The 20,453-nt window shown below is 52.0% G+C and overlaps 2 pseudogenes; one reads left to right on the plus strand and one right to left on the minus strand.

The window, feature by feature from the left end:
- Positions 1-2,465: 2,465 nt before the first annotated feature.
- On the minus strand, positions 2,466-3,380 carry LOC135999545 (olfactory receptor 14J1-like; annotated as a pseudogene).
- Positions 3,381-15,805: 12,425 nt separating this feature from the next.
- LOC135999335 (olfactory receptor 14J1-like) lies at positions 15,806-19,372 on the plus strand (annotated as a pseudogene).
- The last annotated feature ends 1,081 nt before the right edge of the window (positions 19,373-20,453 follow it).

Below are 20,453 nucleotides of genomic sequence, written 5' to 3' on the forward strand. Positions count from 1 at the left end.
CAATGGGCTTGGAGATGGTCTACAGTTTCCTGCATGCTGCCTTTTCTGGTGGAGATCAGAGGCTGCTGGCCCTTTAGAGGACCCAGGACAGGCCTTGTCCTTCCTCTGGTCACAGCTGGACCCCAGTTCTCCAGCTCGGCCCCAGCTCAGGAGCCTTGTCTAGGGGTGACTTTTGGGGTAAGGTTGACAAGAGTGGTGCATAAGTTTGTCTTAAGGACATGTGATGAGCACCAGGACTGAAGTACCAGAGCAAAATGATGTGGCTTCTGGGTGAATACTTTCTTCGGTGCAAATCCTGAAACAGAGTCCCAGACTTGCTTTCCATGCCACCCTTCACGAGGGATGATGCACTAAGAGATGGCAAGTGGGGGACACCGATCCTTCTCCAGCTACTTCCCCGGCCTGGTGAAGCACCAGGACAGCAAGGACTTCTGGCCCTGCACCCTGAACTCTGGGTATTATCTTGGGGCAGCTGAACACCAGCATTTTTCTCTCCAAGGCAATTTCCAGCCCCGGTCAGCTCCTGTCTGATCTCCCCCCATCCCTCCTCTGATCTGGTCTGGTGCTCCTGGCCCCTTCCCTGTGCTCCCCACAGGGCCCCAACCTGGCACTGATGCTCTACAGAGCAGGTTGGCTGCAGGACCATGGGGTGACTCCACACTGGTTGTGCCGCTCAGTGAGGGACACAGATGCAACTGCATGGGCTGCAATGTCACTGAGCTCTTTCCCGGGGATCTAAAGCTCCGGAATGGGTTCAGAGCATTTCTTGGGACTCATTGGGTTTTCCACTCATTTCAGTTCAGCAATCCCTTCCTTGCCCTTCAGGTGCCTGGAGATTGGTGCAGGAAGATGCGGCCTGTGCCTTTCCCAGGGATGGAGGTAGGCTGACCAGCCCGTAAGTCGTCAGATTCTCCTTCCTGCCCTTCTTGAAGATGGGTTTGACATCTTCCTTTCCCAAGGACCTCAGAACTTCTCTGATTCTGCTGTCACTTTTGAAAGCACAATCCAGAATCATGGGCAAGGCTGATGTAGCAGGCAGGAGCACTTGCAATGAGCCTGTCCCAGCAGCTGAGATGAATCTCACTGGGCCACTGAGGTTTATTCCTGGAGTCACACACAGAAATGCCAGAGTTCCAACAGGCATCCGTGTCGGAGCTGGTCTCAGGACTCCTTATGCACCCAGGGATGTTCAGAGACAGAGTCTCTCCCTTTTACACACAGAGGCAGGAGTCACAGTGTCTCTCTGGCCTCCTGTTTCCACTCCCAAAGGATGGGAGACACCTCAGCCCTGTGGTGTGTCACCCTGCTCTGCACTCATCTGAGATGTCCCACGTCATGAGGAATGGACACAGGGACCTCAGTCCAAGGAAGAAGATCCCAGTGGGTGTTTTCCCATGGTTGTTACTCCCAATGTGAAGTGACCTCGAGACACTGTCTGTCCCACAGGCGTTCATGGAGTTCCCAGGAATAGCTGTATGGTGTTTGTCCTCACTCGGTTTCATCTCACCTCATGTACATGATGTGTGTGCTCACATCTCATCTGTACAATGCAAACATGGACTTCTGACCTACTCATTCGGTGTCCCTCCGTTTAGGGAAGAGCAACTTCTGTGAGCTGGGGAGAGAGGCCAGGGCTGCAAATGGTGTTTGTGAGGGGCCAGTCCATGACGATGTCCTGGGGCAGCTTCCACGGGGTGTCCAGTGCACAGGGGCACAGCCCAGCCCCTGCTCTGCTGGTCCTGCAGGTCTCTGGCAGGAGGCCTGGCTGTGAGAGGACACTGCTGTGTGCCCAGCCCTGCACACACACACTGTGCAGCTGTACCCTGCTGTTTGCATCTGTGGCCACCTTCTTGTGCATGTTCTTGACAGAAACTTGAGGAAGACCTAAGCCTTCCGGCACTGCCCTGAGGAGATCACTCTTCTTTATAGAAGTCCTGTTACGGAGGCCAGCTCTGTCACAGCAGTGCCCATGGCCTGTCCCTGCCTGCGCTCACAGGACTGACACACAGCAGGACGGTGACCAGGCTGCCAGAGCACTCAGGCCTTGCACCAACACAAGGGATGAGAAGGAGAGTGTGGGAGTGGAACGAGAACAGCTCTGCAAGGCCAAGCGCTGGTGCTCCCTGGCAGTGCTGCCAGGCTGGACTCTTTTCCCCTCCTCCCATGCACACAGGAACTGTTCCTGCAGCTCCAAACAGGCCTTGCAGGAAGGATATAGTGAAAAACAAGTCACTACAGGATGCTTTATTTTGTTTAAGAGAAAAGGAGAGCACGGCTCCTCATTTACACAGCCAGTGGTTAAAAAAGAAAAGCAGATAGAGATTTAGAAAGGGAATGACAATGTTATCACAATAAAAACCAACTTCAATAAAAACAGAAATTACAAGTGAGAGGCTGGACCTGTAACTAGTTACATTAAAACTACTATGTAGAAGGAGAGAAGCAGTTTATTGCTTCAGAAAACACTAAGATATGAGTTTCCACAGGGCATCCTTGAGCTCCTGGTTCCTCATGCTGTAGATGAGGGGGTTCACTGCTGGAGGCACCACCGAGTACAGAACAGACACCACCAGGTCCAGGGATGGGGACGAGATGGAGGGGGGCTTCAGATAGGCAAACACGGCAGTGGTGACAAACAGGGAGACCACGGCCAGGTGAGGGAGGCACGTGGCAAAGGCTTTGTGCCGTCCCTGCTCAGAGGGGATCCTCAGCACGGCCCTCAAGATCTGCACATAGGACAGCACAATGAACGCAAAACACCCAAATACGAATAAGAGACTAACCAGAAGAAGACCAAGTTCCCTGAGGTACGAGTTTGAGCAGGAGAGCTTGAGGATCTGGGGGATTTCACAGAAGAACTGGTCCAGGGCATTGCCCTTGCACAGTGGCAGTGAAAATGTATTGGCCGTGTGCAGCAGAGCACTGAGAAACCCAGTGGCCCAGGCAGCTGCTGCCATGTGGACACAAGCTCTGCTGCCCAGGAGGGTCCCGTAGTGCAGGGGTTTGCAGATGGCAACGTAGCGGTCGTAGGACATGACGGTGAGGAGAGAAAACTCTGCACCAAACAAGAAAAATACACAGAAGACCTGGGCAGCACATCCTGCATAGGAAATGACCCTGGTATCCCAGAGTGAGTTCACCATGGATTTGGGGACAGTGATGGAGATGGAGCCCAGGTCGAGGAGGGCAAGGTTGAGCAGGAAGAAGTACATGGGGGTGTGGAGGTGCTGGTCACAGGCTATGGTGGTGATGATGAGGCCGTTGCCCAGGAGGGCAGCCAGGTAGATGCCCAGGAACAGCCAGAAGTGCAAGAGCTGCAGCTCCCTTGTGTCTGTGAACGCCAGGAGGAGGAACTGGGTGATGGAGCTGCTGTTGGACATTTGCTGCCTGTGGGCATGAGGACCTGTGCAAGGAGGAAAAAACAGTGATGGTTTAGATGAGACTTCTCTGGGAAAAACCAAAGCCATTTCCCACAGACCCTCCCACAAAGAGACCCTTTTCTTTTTCCAGGAGAACGTCCTGGCTGGAGCCCTTGTCAGTGCTTGATGAGTGTGCAATGAAGAGCAGGGTCTCTGCCCAGGGGCTCTTGAGGAGTCAGCCTGAGCCTGTGTAATGGGGTGGGGCAGGGGCCAGTCCTGGGGTTCAGCTTTGTCAGATGGAACCGCTCCTGCTGCAGAAGGGACTGTCAGCATCTGTACCCCCAGACCTGAGAAACTGAGTTTGAGAGGTTTGGCGTTTCTACAGCTTCTTCTCCCCTCCCACTCTGGGAAGTGTTGTTGGGTGTCAGAAACCCTCAGCATTTCTGCTGCACTCAGGGAGAACAGAGCGAGTCCTGCGAGACCAGAGGATGCCTGTGGGTCAGTGCAGAGTGAGGGCAGCTGCTCTGTCCCTCTGTCTTGCTCCAGCTGCCCTGGGCTGGCACCTTTCTGAGATGGAGGCTGATCACACTCCCATGTTGCCCTGAAAAGCCACCAGGCACTGCTGAGAGCAGAGGGACCCACCTCAGACCATGACATGTCCCACCCTTTCCTAAGGTCTCAGCACCCCACTTCTGTCCCAGGACACACACGGCTCATTTCACAAACCCAACAGCATTTCCTCCATCATAGCATCTCTGCACTTCTCTGTGGGGAATTCAGATAATGCTCATTCCCGAGCCCCACACACTGCATTGCCCACAGCCCCACAGGTCAGAGCAAAGCTGGGACACGTGTTCCCATGGACACAGCTGCAGGAAAGGACCCACAAGATCAGGCTGTGACTCTGCAGCTGAAACTCCCATCCCCAGAGAGCCTGACAGCAAGAACCAGATCACACCAACAGTGACCCAGAGCAGTGGAGCAAGAAGGAAACTGCGGTGAGGGTGGGTGTGAGAGAGGCCAGGGCAGAGGCAGCCGGGCACTCAGACAGCGTCACCCTTCCCCAGCTGTGCAGCCACCTCCCACACACCAGCATTGCCGGGCAGCTGCTCTCAGCCCCTGTGCTCTGCAGAGGGAACTGGAGCTCTGGCTGCACAGGAGCTGCTTCATGCCTTGGAGCCCCCGGCCCTGAGGGCAGAGGCTTTGCTGGGTGGGAGAGGAGGCGAGGGGGCTGCTCACAGGAGGGATCTGCACTGCGGGGATCATACGGAGTTTTCTGTGTTCTCCCTCCATAACAATTCTGAGTTTAGTTTCCTGTCATTTCTGATCATTTCCCTGCTGCCTGGACATTCTCCCCCTGGTAGGTGTTTCCCTGTCCATGTCTTTTCCCTGTCAGCACTCACAGACCATCCCACCCTTTGTGCCCTCACCCTGGCCCTACAGATCCTGCCTGTTCACAGGGCACTGCCTGGGGGCATCTTCCTGTTTGCAGGTTGGAAAACAGGACAGGTCAGACTAAGGCTGACGGGTTCAGCAGATGTGATGCTGGTGCTGTGCACAGGCAGAGGAGTGGCTGAAGGGATGTTATGAGGCTTCTGGCAGATGTACTGAAGACTCTGAGTTGCAGTTCAGGAGTCTCAGTGACTTGTTTAAGCATGAGAGCTCATTTTCATTTTATCCTTTCCTGCACCCCCCAGCCCTTGGGATAGGAAACTGAAAAGGCAGGCTCAGGAAAGCTCCCTATCTGTCTGCTAATCCTTGCATTGATCTTCTGCTTGAGGCATCCCCTCGGAAAAATCCTGAGGGTGTTCTGGAGCTGTGAGCAGCCCTGACCTACACAGCAGCCTCTCCACAGCAGAAGCACCTTTCCTGCCTTGATAGGGGTCGCTCCTTCCCCCCACAGCTTCTCCCCACAGCACCGTGGGGATCTCCCCAGGCAGGCTGAGCACTGCTCAGGACAGCCCTGGGCACCCCTGGGTGCTCACCCAGCTTCACAGCTGTTCAAAATTGCCTGACAAGAGCCTCCTCCTTACTGATCCCTCAAGCTGTGCCTGTGCTAACTTGAGGAGATGCCTCCAGGAGCTACAGCTGCATTGCCCTGCACCCAGAGACTTACCGTGTCAAGGGCTGCAAAGATTTCTCCTCCAGTGAGCTCTCAGTCATCCTCCCCATCCTGACCACCTTTCATCTCTCTCTGCCTTGCTCGTCTCCCTGAGATCCCCAGGCAGAGCCCTCAGCCCTGCTGCGCTTTGCAGAGGAGCTGCTCCTGGGCAGAGCTGTCTCTCTGCAGCGCTGCCGCTTGCCATGAGCTCCCTCTGTCCCAGGAGCCCAGCCCAGCTCAGCAGCACAGGAGCAGCCCAAGGCACTTTAATGACCCCTCTGGTGGCTTTGCTGCTGAGTCCATGAACCTCAGTCTCTGAGACGCAGTAGAAGAAACCTCTCAAGAAGTCAAAAGTCAGATTCAAACTCCAAAGTTTCTTGTAATGTTAATGGGTCCCACTGAGGAACACTACTGAGGAAATGACCCCAGGGTCTGGTTAGAGAGGAAAACTGGAGGTTGAGATGACAGGCCAGGACAAGCAAGGTGAAGGTCTCTCTGATGCTGAGTAAACCTGGATGTGTTTCATTAACCAAAGGGCCAAGCCCTGACCCCCAGCCCTGGGAAGGCAGATCCTGTCCCTCCCACGTTGCCCAGGACCCTTCCTGGGACAGTGTGATGTGGGGCTGTGCAAGGCCAAGGGCAGGACTATGGTCCCACACCTCCCAGGTTCCTGGCTGGGGACAAGGAGGCCATGAGGCCCCTGTGCTGTAAGGACAAGGTGTCTCCTCACAGGCATCAGAGCTGGAGACAACAGCCATAGCCAAGGGGAGAAGAAGCTCCAGCTGTTAGTGTTTACATGCAGATGGTTTATCCTGATGAGGGTGTCTATCCGAAGATAACATCATGAGGAGTTACAGGACACTACGAATATCACCTGCAGGAGAAACTTTGCGGTCTTGGGGGGCTAGTGCTCGTAATGCCAGAGGTCTGGACTTAGAGGGGAAGTTTCCCTTCATGTGGGGGAACATCAGGAATGTGTGGAGCTCTGCCTGGGGACAGAGAATATCAGCTGAAAGTTGAGCATTCAGCGTGAGAGGGCAGAACAACATGGACAGTGTTGTGGTGGGTGGACATCAGCTACTGACTCACTGATGAGGAAGAGGAATTAGATGAGGCCTCCTTTAGACAAAGGAAAGAAGCCTCATGTTTCCAGGCAGTGTCCTCCTGGCAAACCTAAGATATCCCAATAGCTGCAAGGTACCAGCCATGCAGGAGGGTTTTGGAGCTCATGGACAACATCTTCCTGACACGGCTGGCTGAGGAGTCAGTGAGGTGAGGTGCCCTGTGGGACTTCACACTTACAAACCAGAAAGGGTTGGTCAGGGGTGGAACAGTCAGGGATGGAACAGTCAGGGATGGGGAAGTGGATTTGAGGCTCCTGGAAGATGATAACAAGGCAAAGAGCAGGATTTCAGGAGAGCAGGCTTTGGCCTGCTGAGGGACCTGCTTGGGTCCTATGGGATATGACCTTGGTGTTTGCAGCAATTTTTCTCTCACATTTCCTCCCTGCTCTCTCCCACCTGCTGTTGTGCAGCGGTTTTTACCCTTTCTCAAATACAATATCACAGAGCTGCTGCCAGCATCCCTGAGTGGCTCAGATTTGTCAAGGAGTGGGTCCATCTTGGAGCCAGCTCATATCGGCTCTGTCTGACATCAAACTCCCGTTGTCTTCTCAGAGAGGTGACAACTGTAGCACACCCACACTCACCCCCAGTTCCAAGACTTTGCCATGTAAACCCAACACAGGGTGATAATGTCTTGGATGTTACAAACTACTTGATCATGGAGAAGAAATGGAAAAGATCTTCTGTCAGCAACCTGAGGAAGTCACAAGTCAATCACCAGGTTCCTATGGGGAACTGTCATTGCCCTGACATTCACTGGCCAGGCAAAGCGGCAGCTGCCAACAGTCCAGAGGATCTTGGGACAACTTCTTAACGTGGCTGCCTGGTGGGACAACAAGGGTGATGCTCACCTGGATCTGGAACTGGGAGACAAAGAAGAGCTGGTGAGGGATGTGAACATCAGTGTCCACCTTGGCTGTGGTGACCAGGCAACAGTGGGATTCCAGGCACCAGAGGGGAGGGAGGAAGGCCAGCAGCAGAGCACAGGCTGGTGGGCTCCAGAGGAGAAGACACGGACATACTGGGGGATGGTGGCCAATAAAGGTGGTGACATGGAAGTAGGTCTGAAGGGTGAAGGAGCTCAGGAAATCTGAGAAGCCTTACAGGACAGCCTGCTCCAAGCACAAGAATGATCTCTCCAAGTACCCATGAAAAGAAGACTTTATGTCATGAGGCTGCTTGTCTGACCAGACAGAGCTCCAGGGCAAAAAGGCAGCACACAGAAGGCAGAAGCAGGGGAAGCTGTAAAGGAGGAATTTAGAATCCTTGTCCATGGATGTGGGGATGATGCCAAAGCTGCCCTGGACTTGATACCTGCAGGGGAGGCTGAGGGCAGCAAGATGAGCTGACGTTGCTTCCTTACAGTAAAAGAATAGACAGGGTGAACGTGGACCTGCTGCTGAACTTCGTAAGAGTAGTATCAGACAGGACCGATGTACTTCACGGCTTCTTTGCCTCCATCTTCACCAGCAAGGTCTCCTGGGACTTTGTTCCTGAAGGCAGGAGTCTGGAGAACAGCCAGGAGTGGATGGGGCTCAAGTCAGGGATTACCTGAGCAAACTCAGACACCATTACAGAAAAGGAGATGGGTCGCTTGACCCTGAACATAAGTATTGCTGTGCTGTGGCACCTGAGATTCCCAGGAACACCCACCTCTTGGTCCAGAGTTGTGTGATTCCTCCTGAGGAGTCCTATCCTGTCTCCTCTCTCAAGTGGTGCTTTAGGCACCCACTTTTCTGACACATCCAGTCTTTATCAGGAGATTCTCTAGATCAATATTTAGTGGACATTGATACCAGTTGTTCTGGCAATGAGGGCGTTGGGAGGGGGACAGAAATATAAGAAATTTGGCTTTATGACTACTTATTAAGGAAATGCTCACTGTTTGGCTACAGTTCTGAAATCTCTCTAATCATCCACACCAGACCAGAAGCCTTTAGCAAAGTGCTGCAGAGAGCCTTGGCTTGTAAGCGCATTTTGGCTGTTAATGAGCCCTCTGCTGCCATGGTCCTGAACTGCAGCTACTGAAAGAATGAACAAACCCCTAATGAAGTGAAAGGCAGAAGCAAACCCCAAGTTTCTGAGGGTGTTTGGGACCCCACGAGGGGCCATCGCGGACACAAGCAGTCCCTGTCCCTGGAGGCTGCTGAAGGAAAAGCCTGGAGACAATGGTCAGAGGTGGTAAAGGCGATGTGGAGGTGGCTCTGGTGCCCTGTCAGCCCTTCATGGTTGTTTAGCATCAGAATGGCCAAGCCCTGACCCCCAGGGCCTGGCAAAGGAGACCCTTTCAGTCAAATGTTTCTCAAGGCTCTGCCTGTGGTCACTGGGAGGGTATTTGTGGTTTGGGTGTGGGTTTGGTGCAAGTGCTGTTACTTTTACCACAAGGCTCTGGTTTTCTGAGGGTTTGGCAATGCCTATGAGGTCTCCCAAACCCATGCAACTTCTTTCATAGACCTGCAATGGTCACCAATCACCTGAGCTGTCCCGGTCCCAAACTTGCTTGAATCCGCTCTTTGGATCCATGCCCCAGCACTGAAAGCACACGTTCCTTCTTCTGCTGCCCGAAAATAAAAAAGAAAAATCAACCTATTCCACATTAGCACGATCAGCCAATGGTCTTTAGGTCTTCTTCTTTAACACATTTACTACTACACATAGACCCGTCTCTTCCTGCACTCCCATGTGTCTCACAAATCTTTCACTCTTGTCCTCCAGTAATGGGCCAACACTCCAGGAGGTTGGTGCTTCCTCCGGGCTCATGGATGATTCCTGAGGACCATCCAAGTGTGGGCAGTGCAAGAGAGGAGCAGAGGAAGGTCAGCTCATGGGCCATGCCTGAGCACAGCCCCCCCAGCAGCAGCCATTCCCCATCTCCCAGGCACAGCCATGCCCACAGCATGCAAATGTCACTGCCATATATGACTAGTCCAAGAGAAGCCTGCCTTCTTTCCAGGATCCCCCAAAGTCTTTCTCCTATTCCTCCTCCACCCGCAGACATCAGCCACATCCCACTTGCAGGCTCAGACATGGTCGTAAGGATTTGCTGAATTCATCAGCCACCACCCTTTTCTACCTCACATCCCCTGACCGTCCCACACCACACATGGCCGCTCACTGCTGCTCAGGGCTCTCACTCTTCAGAAGAGGCCTTGAGCTCCTTGGTTCTTCCTGGTGCTTGTTATAATCTTCCTCCCTCCCTCCAGAGCTCATGATGAGGTTTCTTGTCCATAACAGCACCTTTATGACCATGTTTTACTAAATGGGTGTCTTTTTGTGAGCATTTGTGCAGAAAGAGTAGTCTCAGGAAAAAAACAAATATATAAAAACTGATGCCAAGTGAAATGCCATGAAGACCTGAGGAGTTACTCCCATTGCTGTGTCTTTCCTGGAAGGAGTCTGTCCCAAGAAGGGCATCCAGCTTCTGCCACTCTCTGCAGAGGCACATGAGCAGTGTCCGTGCACCTGGGGAGGAACAGGGTGATTTTTGCCAGACCACCCTTCATCTGAACCACTTAGATATGTACTTATGGATGGGGTGTCGTGCCGTATACTGCAAATACCTATTGGATTGGCACTGGCAGTGGGGCTACCACAGATGCAGACTGCTGTGTTGCAGGTATTTATATGTAGGCAGATGAACCCTTTTCTATTTTTTTAATTATTATTATTTTTAATACTGACACTCTTAGAGAAATTACACAAAGATTTGAATGATTATTGATGCCTCTTAACATGATTATCCACAGAAGGCCCAGCAGCTTTGCATCTCAAGAAATGGGATGCCACAGGGCAAGGGCAGGATGGCTTGGGCTCTGTCCTGGCATCTGGAAACTGAAGTGTGCGCCCATCTCCCAACACCTGCCCTGCTCAGTGAAGGGTGTGAGAAACTCTGAAGTCACAGCCATGACAGGTATCTTATGTGTAACTGCAGACAGTGTTGTCCTGCCAGCTCAGGATTGGAGCTTCCATCCCTGAAGGTATTGAAAAGATGTGTAGACATGGCGCTTAGGGATATGGTGTAATGGGTGGGCTTGGCAGAGTCGTATTTACGATTGGACTTTATGGCCTTAAGGGTCTTTTCCAACCTAAATTATAATTTGAGTCAAAACCATTTCAATTCCCATCACCTCCAGCTTCCCCCGCGGTCGGCTGCTGTGTGGCACCACTCACCTGGCTCTCCAGGCAGGTTGGGCACTGGTTTGGTGCCTGCATTGGGAGTTTTCCCCTTTCTGGGGTAAAAGACCTTCAATGAGAGACAGTTGTAGAGATTTGGGTTGCAGAGATTTCAAGCAGTCCTTTCAAAATCTGAGCAGGCTCAGTTTTGGAGCCAGCGAAAAATAGAGACAATCTCAAGGATGTTTTTGAAAAGTGGTACAATCACTAATAAGAATAACAGGGAGTTCCTTATTCCTGATGATGATGATGATGAACTAAAGTTTTTTAATTTCATTCCTATCAGTCATTCTTGCTTCTCAAAACAGCTGCTACATCTCAGTAGCTGACCTCTTGCATGGAGTTCTTTTTAAGAGCTTTTTCTCTCACTTCTACCAGATTTATAATTTAAAAAGTACTTCCTAGGACAGAATTGCTCTTAAATCACCCCTCTTCCATAATTTTTCCCCCTTTTTTCTGGTGTGAGGGGAGGTGACATAGGGCAGTTTTATTTCTTTTTTAGCCAAAGAAGGCCAAGGAACAGATCTCAGGTCAGTGCAAAGGCAGAAAGGAAGCCAGAATGTTTATGTGGTGTGCCCTGACACACACCGTCACCTGCATTTCCAGTCTCTGAAGTTCCAATGGTGCAGCAGAGACTGGAGTTCTGAGCTCCCTTCATCTGCCCTTGCTGACACCTGTTGAGCAACCTGCTCTGAAAGGATCAACAAGGTGGGCATGAGGACAGCAAAAAAGAAGAACTTGGATGGGGGCAAAGGAAAAGGGATGCACAAGATGTGGTCAGGGCTGTTTGGGGGCACTTGTAAAGCAGCCCTGCACCTCATGTGAATTATTCCTGTGGTCAGAGAGAACCTGAGAGCTGTCCCTAAATTGAAAACATGAAGGGAATGAAAGGACAGCATCATTCAGGCTGGATGGAACCTTGGGAGGTGTCTTGACCAACCTCCCATTCAAAGCACAGTCAGATCAGATAACTCAGGGCTTTATCCAAACACATCTTGGTCACTTTCTGGGACAGAGTGGATGCGCACCTCTGGGAAACAGCTTCCAGTGCTTGACTGTCCTCAGGATTGGAAAGTTTCTCCCTTTCTATAGCAGCTTTCCAAGCCTGACCATCCAGATTATTTTTTACCCATCTACTTACACACTGACACAAACCATAATATCCTACCTTGGACACAAGAATATTGTGGGGGATGATGCTGAATGCCTTGCTGACTTCCAGGTAACAGACCACCACTGCTCTCCCCACGTCCAGCAACCCTGTCCTTTCCTCACAGAAAGCAAAGAGGATGGACAGGCACAACCTGCCCTGGGTAAACCCTGTCACCTTCAGACACCCAGAATTGGGGTCCCAGTGGACATGTTCTGGGGCACAGCCCTTAGTTCCCCTGCTCACCCATTGGCCATTTTTGAAAAGTGCACACACTGTGTGAGAGCTGCCAGTGGTCAGGGAGTCCCCCCAGTCTCCATGAGCTTTCCAAGAAGGTGGAGAGTGGCCTCACTGTGACATGGTCCTGCTGTCTCAGCTCCTGGGATGCTGCCCCTCCTGTCCCATAGACTGGAAAGGATTGTGTTAGTTCCAGGGACCCCTGACTTGATCCCCATCCACTGCTGGTTGTTCTGCCTTCAGTCACAGAGGCCTGGGAGACCTTGCTGGTGAAAATGGAGGACCAGAGACACCGAGAATATAACTTCTTTCCATTATTAAATCAATGAGTGGCCACAAGGTGTCTTTGTTTCTCCTTTAACTGTTCCTGCAGTAGTAACAACTCATTAGGGTGCCCTTGAATTGCCTTACAGGTCTAGACTGAGTTTTGCTCTGGACTGTTGCTGTGCTTGGAGGCTGCTGTCCTTGCAGACCAGATGAACTAACTTCTGCCACCCTGCCTTGGCAGTTTATTCCATCCGTGTCACAGCTCTGTCTGCAACACTGACAGCTCCAGCTCAGCCAGTCAGGTCCCTGGCTGAGGACATTGCCTCACATCTGGGCTGAACCACCCCAGCTGTGGCACCAGGAAACCACTGACCTGCCCCATGGAAACCTGGTACCAAGTGTCCAAGAGCCCATGGGTGCAAAGGCTTTGCTTCAGAGCACAGACATGACATGGTCAAAAGATTGATGAACGTCTCTCTAGACCTGAGTGTATAAAAGCAGAATATAATGCCTAAATTCATTCAGATGAAGAGATTCCTCCCCTAGCTTGGAGAATTTAGATCCTTTGCTGTAATATTCCTGGTGTCCTGTCTAATGATGGGACAAGAAAAGATGATTCTCATACCAATTTATTTTCTAATAGAAAGAATACAATGCTGGTAAGAAGTGTCTGTGCAGAGGAGAGAGAATCAACATCACTGATTACTTCAGGTTGTTTCAAAGGATGTGCCCCTGGAGCCCCAGGGACAGAGGGAGGGAGACCAGAGGGGACAGAGGAAGGGACATCATGGGCTGCTCCTGTGCTGCTGAGCTGGGCTGGACTCCTGGGACAGACGGAGCTCATGGCAAGCGGCAGCGCTGCAGAGAGACAGCTCTGCCCAGGAGCAGCTCCTCTGCAAAGCGCAGCAGGGCTGAGGGCTCTGCCTGGGGATCTCAGGGAGACGAGCAAGGCAGAGAGAGATGAAAGGTGGTCAGGATGGGGAGGATGACTGAGAGCTCACTGGAGGAGAAATCTTTGCAGCCCTTGCCATGGTAAGTCTCTGGGTGCAGGGCAATGCAGCTGTAGCTCCTGGAGGCATCTCCTCAAGTTAGCACAGGCACAGCTTGAGGGATGTGTGAGGAGGAGGCTCTTGGCAGGCAATGTTGAACAGCTGTGAAGGTGGGTGAGCACCCAGGGGTGCCCAGGGCTGTCCTGCAGAGCAGGGTCCCTGCACCCCAGGGCTGTACTGGGACAGGGACTCTGCCGCCTGCCAGGGTCAGCGCTCAGCCTGCCCGGGGAGATCCCCACGGTGCTGTGGGGAGAAGCTGTGCGGGGAAGGAGGGACCCCTATCAGGGCAGGAAAGGTGCTTGTGCTGTGGAGAGGCTGCTGTGTGGGTCAGGGCTGCTCACAGCTACAGATCACCCCCAGGATTTTTTGCAAGTGGATGCCTCAAGGAGAAGATCAATGCAAGGATTACCAGACAGATAAAGAGCTATCCTGAGCCTGTCTTTTCAGTTGCTTATTCCAAGGGGCGGGGGGTGCAGGAAAGGATAAAATGAAAATGAGCTCTCATGCTTAAACAAGTCACTGTGACTCCTGAACTGCAACTCCAATTAATCATCACATCTGCCAGAAGCCTCATAACATCCCTCCAGCTGCTGCTCTGCCTGTGCACAGCACCAGCATCACATTGGCTATACTCGTCAGGCTTACTCTGACCTGCCCTTTTCCCCAGTCTGCAAACAGGAAGATGCCCCCAGGCAGTGCCCTGTGAACAGGCAGGATCTGTAGGGCCAGGGTGAGGGCACAGAGCATGGGATGGGGTCTGTGAGTGCTGACAGGGAAGAGACATGGACAGGGAAACTATTCCCAGGGGAAGAATCTCCAGGAAGCAGGGAAATGATCAGAAATGAGAGGAAACTAAACTCAGAATTGTTATCAGAGGGAGAACACAGAAAAATCGATATGATCCCCTGCAGTGCAGATCCCTCCTGTGAGCAGCCCCCTCGCCTCCTCTCCCACCCAGCAAAGCCTCTGCCCGCAGGGCCCGGGGCTCCAAGGCATGAAGCAGCTCCTGTGCAGCCAGAGCTCCAGTTCCCTCTGCAGAGCACAGGGGCTGAGAGCAGCTGCCCGGCAATGCTGGTGTGTGGGAGGTGGCTGCACAGCTGGGGAAGGGTGACGCTGTCTGAGTGCCCGGCTGCCTCTGCCCTGGCCTCTCTCACACCCACCCTCACCGCAGTTTCCTTCTTGCTCCACTGCTCTGGGTCACTGTTGGTGTGATCTGGTTCTTGCTGTCAGGCTCTCTGGGGATGGGAGTTTCAGCTGCAGAGTCACAGCCTGATCTTGTGGGTCCTTTCCTGCAGCTGTGTCCATGGGAACACGTGTCCCAGCTTTGCTCTGAGCTGTGGGGCTGTGGGCAATGCAGTGTGTGGGGCTGGGGAATGAGCTGAGTCTCCCTGAATCAAATGCCATCATTAGGACCCTTGGCTGTCTCCTTGAGTGTTTTTCTTCCAAGTTGCGAACTTCCCTCCAGGATGCAAACCTGTCCTATAGCACGTTAGCATTATCTGAATTCCCCATGCAGAAGTGCAGAGATGCTATGATGGAAGAAATGCTGTTTGGTTTGTGAAATGAGCCGTGTGTGTCCTGGGATAGAAGTGGGGTGCTGAGACCTGAGGAAAGCGTGAGACATGTCATGGTCCGCGGTGGATCCCTCTGCTCTCAGCAGTGCCTGGTGGCTTTTCAGGGTAACATGGCAGTGTGATCAGCCTCTATCTCAGAAAGGTGCCAGCCCAGGGCAGCTGGAGCAAGACAGAGGGACAGAGCAGCTGCCCTCACTCTGCACTGACCCACAGGCATCCTCTGGTCTCGCAGGACTCGCTCTGTTCTCTCTGAGTGCAGCAGAAATGCTGAGGGTTTCTGACACCCAACAACACTCTCCAGGGGAGTTCAATGATTGGACTACATGATCTTTCGAGGTCCCTTACAATCTCTAATATTCTGTGATTCTGCAAAGCTGTCAAAACCCCAATCATTTCAAACTTCATTTTACCATCCTGTTCCATTCTCTGTGACAGTGCAGATGCTGACAGGCCCTTCTGCACCAGCAGCAGTTTCAGATGACAACTTTGAACCCCAGGTCCGTCCCCTGCCCCCCGTTCCATGACCCCTGCTGCAGAGCAGGGCTGACTCCTGGGCAGCCAGCGGGCACAGGCCCTGCTCCTTCACGGCACCTCCAGCCAGCACCACCCAGGGCTCAGCCACGGACCCGAAGGGAGGTCTGGAAAAGGACAAGGGGGTGTGGAGCAGGGGAGGGTGTGTGAGAAATGGCTTTGATTTTGCTCAGAGAAGTCTCCCCTAACATGTCGCTTTTATTCCCTCCTGTGACAGTGCCCCGTGCCCAGAGGCAGCAAATGTCCAATAGCAGCTCCATCACCCAGTTCCTCCTCCTGGCGTTCACAGACACACGGGAGCTGCAGCTCTTGCACTTCTGGCTCTTCCTGGGCATCTACCTGGCTGCCCTCCTGGGCAACGGCCTCATCATCACCACCATAGCCTGTGACCAGCACCTCCACACCCCCATGTACTTCTTCCTGCTCAACCTCGCCCTCCTCGACCTGGGCTGTATCTCCACCACTGTACCCAAATCCATGGCCAACTCTCTGTGGGATACCAGGGTCATTTCCTTTGCAGGATGTGCTGCCCAGGTCTTCTTTGTATGTTTCTTGTTTGGTGCAGAGTATTCTCTCCTCACCGTCATGTCCTACGACCGCTACGTTGCCATCTGCAAACCCCTGCACTACGGGACCCTCCTGGGCAGCAGAGCTTGTGTCCACATGGCAGCAGCTGCCTGGGCCACTGGGTTTCTCAGTGCTCTGCTGCACACGGCCAATACATTTTCACTGCCCCTGTGCAAGGGCAATGCCCTGGACCAGTTCTTCTGTGAAATCCCCCAGATCCTCAAGCTCTCCTGCTCAAACTCGTACCTCAGGGAACTTGGTCTTCTTCTGGTTAGTCTCTTACTCGTATTTGGGTGTTTTGCGTTCATTGTGCTGTCCTATGTGCAGATCTTCAGGGCCGTGCTGAGGATCCCCTCTGAGCAGGGATGGCACAAAGCCTTTTCCACGTGCCTCCCTCACCTGGCCGTGGTCTCCCTGTTTATCAGCACTGCCATGTTTGCCTACCTGAAGCCGCCCTCCATCTCGTCCCCATCCCTGGACCTGGTGGTGTCTGTTCTGTACTCAGTGGTGCCTCCAGCAGTGAACCCCCTCATCTACAGCATGAGGAACCAGGAGCTCAAGGATGCCCTGTGGAAACTCATATCTTAGTGTTTTCTGAAGCAATAAACTGCTTCTCTCCTTCTACATAGTAGTTTTAATGTAACTAGTTACAGGTCCAGCCTCTCACTTGTAATTTCTGTTTTTATTGAAGTTGGTTTTTATTGTGATAACATTGTCATTCCCTTTCTAAATCTCTATCTGCTTTTCTTTTTTAACCACTGGCTGTGTAAATGAGGAGCTGTGCTTTCCTTTTCTCTTAAACAAAATAAAGCATCCTGTAGTGACTTGTTTTTCACTATATCCTTCCTGCAAGGCCTGTTTGGAGCTGCAGGAACAGTTCCTGTGTGCATGGGAGGAGGGGAAAAGAGTCCAGCCTGGCAGCCCTGCCAGGGAGCACCAGCGCTTGGCCTTCCAGAGCTGTTCTCGTTCCACTCCCACACTCTCCTTCTCATCCCTTGTGTTGGTGCAAGGCCTGAGTGCTCTGGCAGCCTGGTCACCGTCCTGCTGTGTGTCAGTCCTGTGAGCGCAGGCAGGGACAGGCCATGGGCACTGCTGTGACAGAGCTGGCCTCTGTAACAGGACTTCTATAAAGAAGAGTGATCTCCTCAGGGCAGTGCCGGAAGGCTTAGGTCTTCTTACAAACCTTCTCTCAAAAACTTGCCCACGAAAGTGGCCACAGATGCAAACACCAGTGTACAGCTGCACAGTGTGTGTGTGCAGGGCTGGGCACACAGCAGTGCCCTCTCACAGCCAGGCCTCCTGCCAGAGACCTGCAGGACCAGCAGAGCAGGGGCTGGGCTGTGCCCCTGTGCACTGGACACCCCGCGGAAGCTGCCCCAGGGCATCGTCATGGACTGGCCCCTCACAACCAACATTTCCTCTCTCCCCAGCTCAGAGAGGTTCTTTATCCCTCCATGGAGGGACACTGAATGAGTATTTCAGCTGTTCATGTTGCATCATACGGATGAGATGTGAGCATGCACATCATGCATGAGAGGTGAGATGAACCCGAGTCAGCAGAAACACCACGAGCTATTCCTGTGGGTTCCATTTTGGCCTGTAGGACAGACAGGGTCTTGAGGTCATTTCTCGTTGGGAGTAACATCCCATGGAAACTGCCTAAATGCAGCACTGGGATGTGCTTCCTTTAAGCAATGTCCCTGTGTCCATTCCTCATGACGTGGGACATCTCAGATGAGTGCAGAGCAGGGTGACACACCACAGGGCTGAGGTGTCTCCCGTCCCTTTGAGTGGCAACAGGAGGCCAGAGGGACACTGTGACTCCTGCCTCTGTGTGTGAAAGGGACAGACTCTGTCTCTGAACATCCCTGGGTGCATAAGGAGCCCACGAGGCCGGCTCAGATGTGGACACCTGACAGAACCTGACATTTCTGTGTGTGACTCCAGGAACAAACGCCACTGGCCCAGGCAGATCAATCTCACGTGCTCCTGTCTGCTATGTCATCCTTACCTGTGAGTCTGAATTGTGGTCTGAAACCTGCCAGAGCAATCAGAGGGGTTCTGAGGTCCTTGGAAAAGGCAGTTGTCAAACCTGTCTTCAAGAAGGGCAGCAATGAGAACTGTGAGAATTACAGGCTGGTCAGCCTGTGTCCTTCCATGGGAAGGGAGTGGGACAAGTCCTCCTGCAGCCATGTCCAGGCACTTGGAAAACAAGAAAGGGATTGCTGAACCCAAATGGGCAGGGAAAGAAAGGCATGTTGTGCACATAGAATTTCACAAGGTGTCAGACATGGTTTCCCATGGTGTCCTTATAATGCGATTGGTTCTCTGTGGGCTCAAGAAGTGGATGCTGGGTGGGAAGCTGGCTGGATGATGAAGCCCAAATGTCACCAGTGGTACAAAGCCCCCCCTGCAGTCAGTTACCAGTGGAATCCCTCAGGGACCAGCACTTGGGCCAGCACTGGTGAATGTCTTTATTCTCCCCCTGAATGAGGTGACGGAGTGAACCTTCAGCTCCTTTGTGGATGGTGCAAAGCTGGGCAGAGGCCTTGGACAACCTCACCTGGTTCACCCTGCCCTGAGCAGGACAGTGAGACAAGAGGATGTTCAAACCTGAGTTACTCTGTGATTCAAGGAATCTTCCCCTTGGAAAGGTTTTGGAAGACAGAATAGGTGGAGGAATAAGACAAAAAAAAAGAAAAAAGAGGCAGAGGAGGAGACCTAAAAGGTGTCAACAGAAACAGAGCAGTTCCTGTGAAGACTGTTTCTCTACTCAAATTGTTAGCAGGAAATCTCTAATCAGCTCCCCAAACTCCCTGTTTTGCTCATTGGCCCGCTGGGATTTGCATCACATTTCTTTACATCAGATTCTGCACGGAAGTTTGCACCTGATTGTTACAGCTTGTTTGCAGGAATTAGTTCATGTTTCCTTAGAGAACCGGATTAAACAGGCACCGGGGAATTTTTAATCAGAGGAAACAAAGAAAGGAGAAAAAAAAGAAAACACAATAGAACTTAATGATGTTTCTCAGTTCTATGGTTAAATTAAGTAGTTTCCAGTGAGGTCCATTGCCATAATTGAGTCGCCTATAGGGAGTACAACAGCAACTGCTGAAAGACTTTACCTGCCTGAAGCTCAAAGCAGGGAGAGAGCTGAGAGGCTCTGAACGAGCAAAGAGTGAGAGGAGGAAGAACCTCTGGGGAGCAATGGAAAGTGCAAATGTCCAGACAGGCTTCTGAAGAGATGACTTCAGACATCGTGAGCTGAATAAGGACAGGTAGAAACTCCTGGATGTTCAGGGGGATTAAATACACAGCATGATAGACAGAATTGTGGCAATGCAAGCACAGGGAAAGGTCAATGTTTCAACTCCCACACTACATATACATTCTGAAAATTCATATTTTAGCAGTATAGAAATTCCACAGACATTTTATTGGAAATACTGAATCATTTCATCTGAGAAAAAAAGAGTGTGGGGTTTTTTGTTCTTGTTGTTGTTTTTGGTTTGATTTGGTTTTGAGGGGAGTTCTCAGGTTTTCGGGCTGAGCTCCATGGTCTCACTATAAGCACCCAGTGCAAACCTCGAGAGGCCCCAGTATACCTGAGGTGTTTGCCTGGACTGGCAGGTATCAGACAAGACTGATAAAGACATGTCGCTTCCATCATTTACATCTAGTATTCAAGACTTCTGTGCTTAATTAGAAAAGTTTCAGCACTGTAGGCAAAGAGGCAGGTACATGAAGAGCACTGAGAAGAAGTGATAGAAGAATTATCCAGTTGATATCACAGAATCATAGAATCATTTCAGCGGAAAGAGACCCTCAGGATCATCGAGTCTAACCATAACCTGACTCGAGAACTAAACCATCTCCCTTAAGAACCTCATCTAAACTCCTTTTAAACACCTACAGGGATGGTGACCCCGTGACTTCCCTGGGCAGCCTGTTCCAATGCCCGACAACCGTTTCCAAGAAGAATTTTTTCCTAATATCCAATCTAAAGCTCCCCTGGCACAACTTGAGGCCATTTCCTCTTGCCCTATCACTTGCTACTCAGGAGAAGACACAAACACCCTCCCTGCTCCAACCTCCTATCAGGCCGTTATAGACAGTGACAAGGTCTCCCCTCAGCCTCCTTTTCTCCAGGCTAAACAGCCCCAGCTCTCTCAGCCGCTCCTCCTAAGACTTCTTCTCCAGCTTCTTCTCCAGCTCCATTGCCCTTCTCTGAACTCGCTCCAGAACGTAAAGGTCTTTCCTATAGTGAGGGGCCCAAAACTGAACACAGGATTCCAGGTGGGGCCTCACCAGCACTGAGGAC

The sequence above is a fragment of the Caloenas nicobarica genome, chromosome 28 (assembly GCF_036013445.1).
Source record: "Caloenas nicobarica isolate bCalNic1 chromosome 28, bCalNic1.hap1, whole genome shotgun sequence".
Classification (NCBI taxonomy): domain Eukaryota; kingdom Metazoa; phylum Chordata; class Aves; order Columbiformes; family Columbidae; genus Caloenas; species Caloenas nicobarica.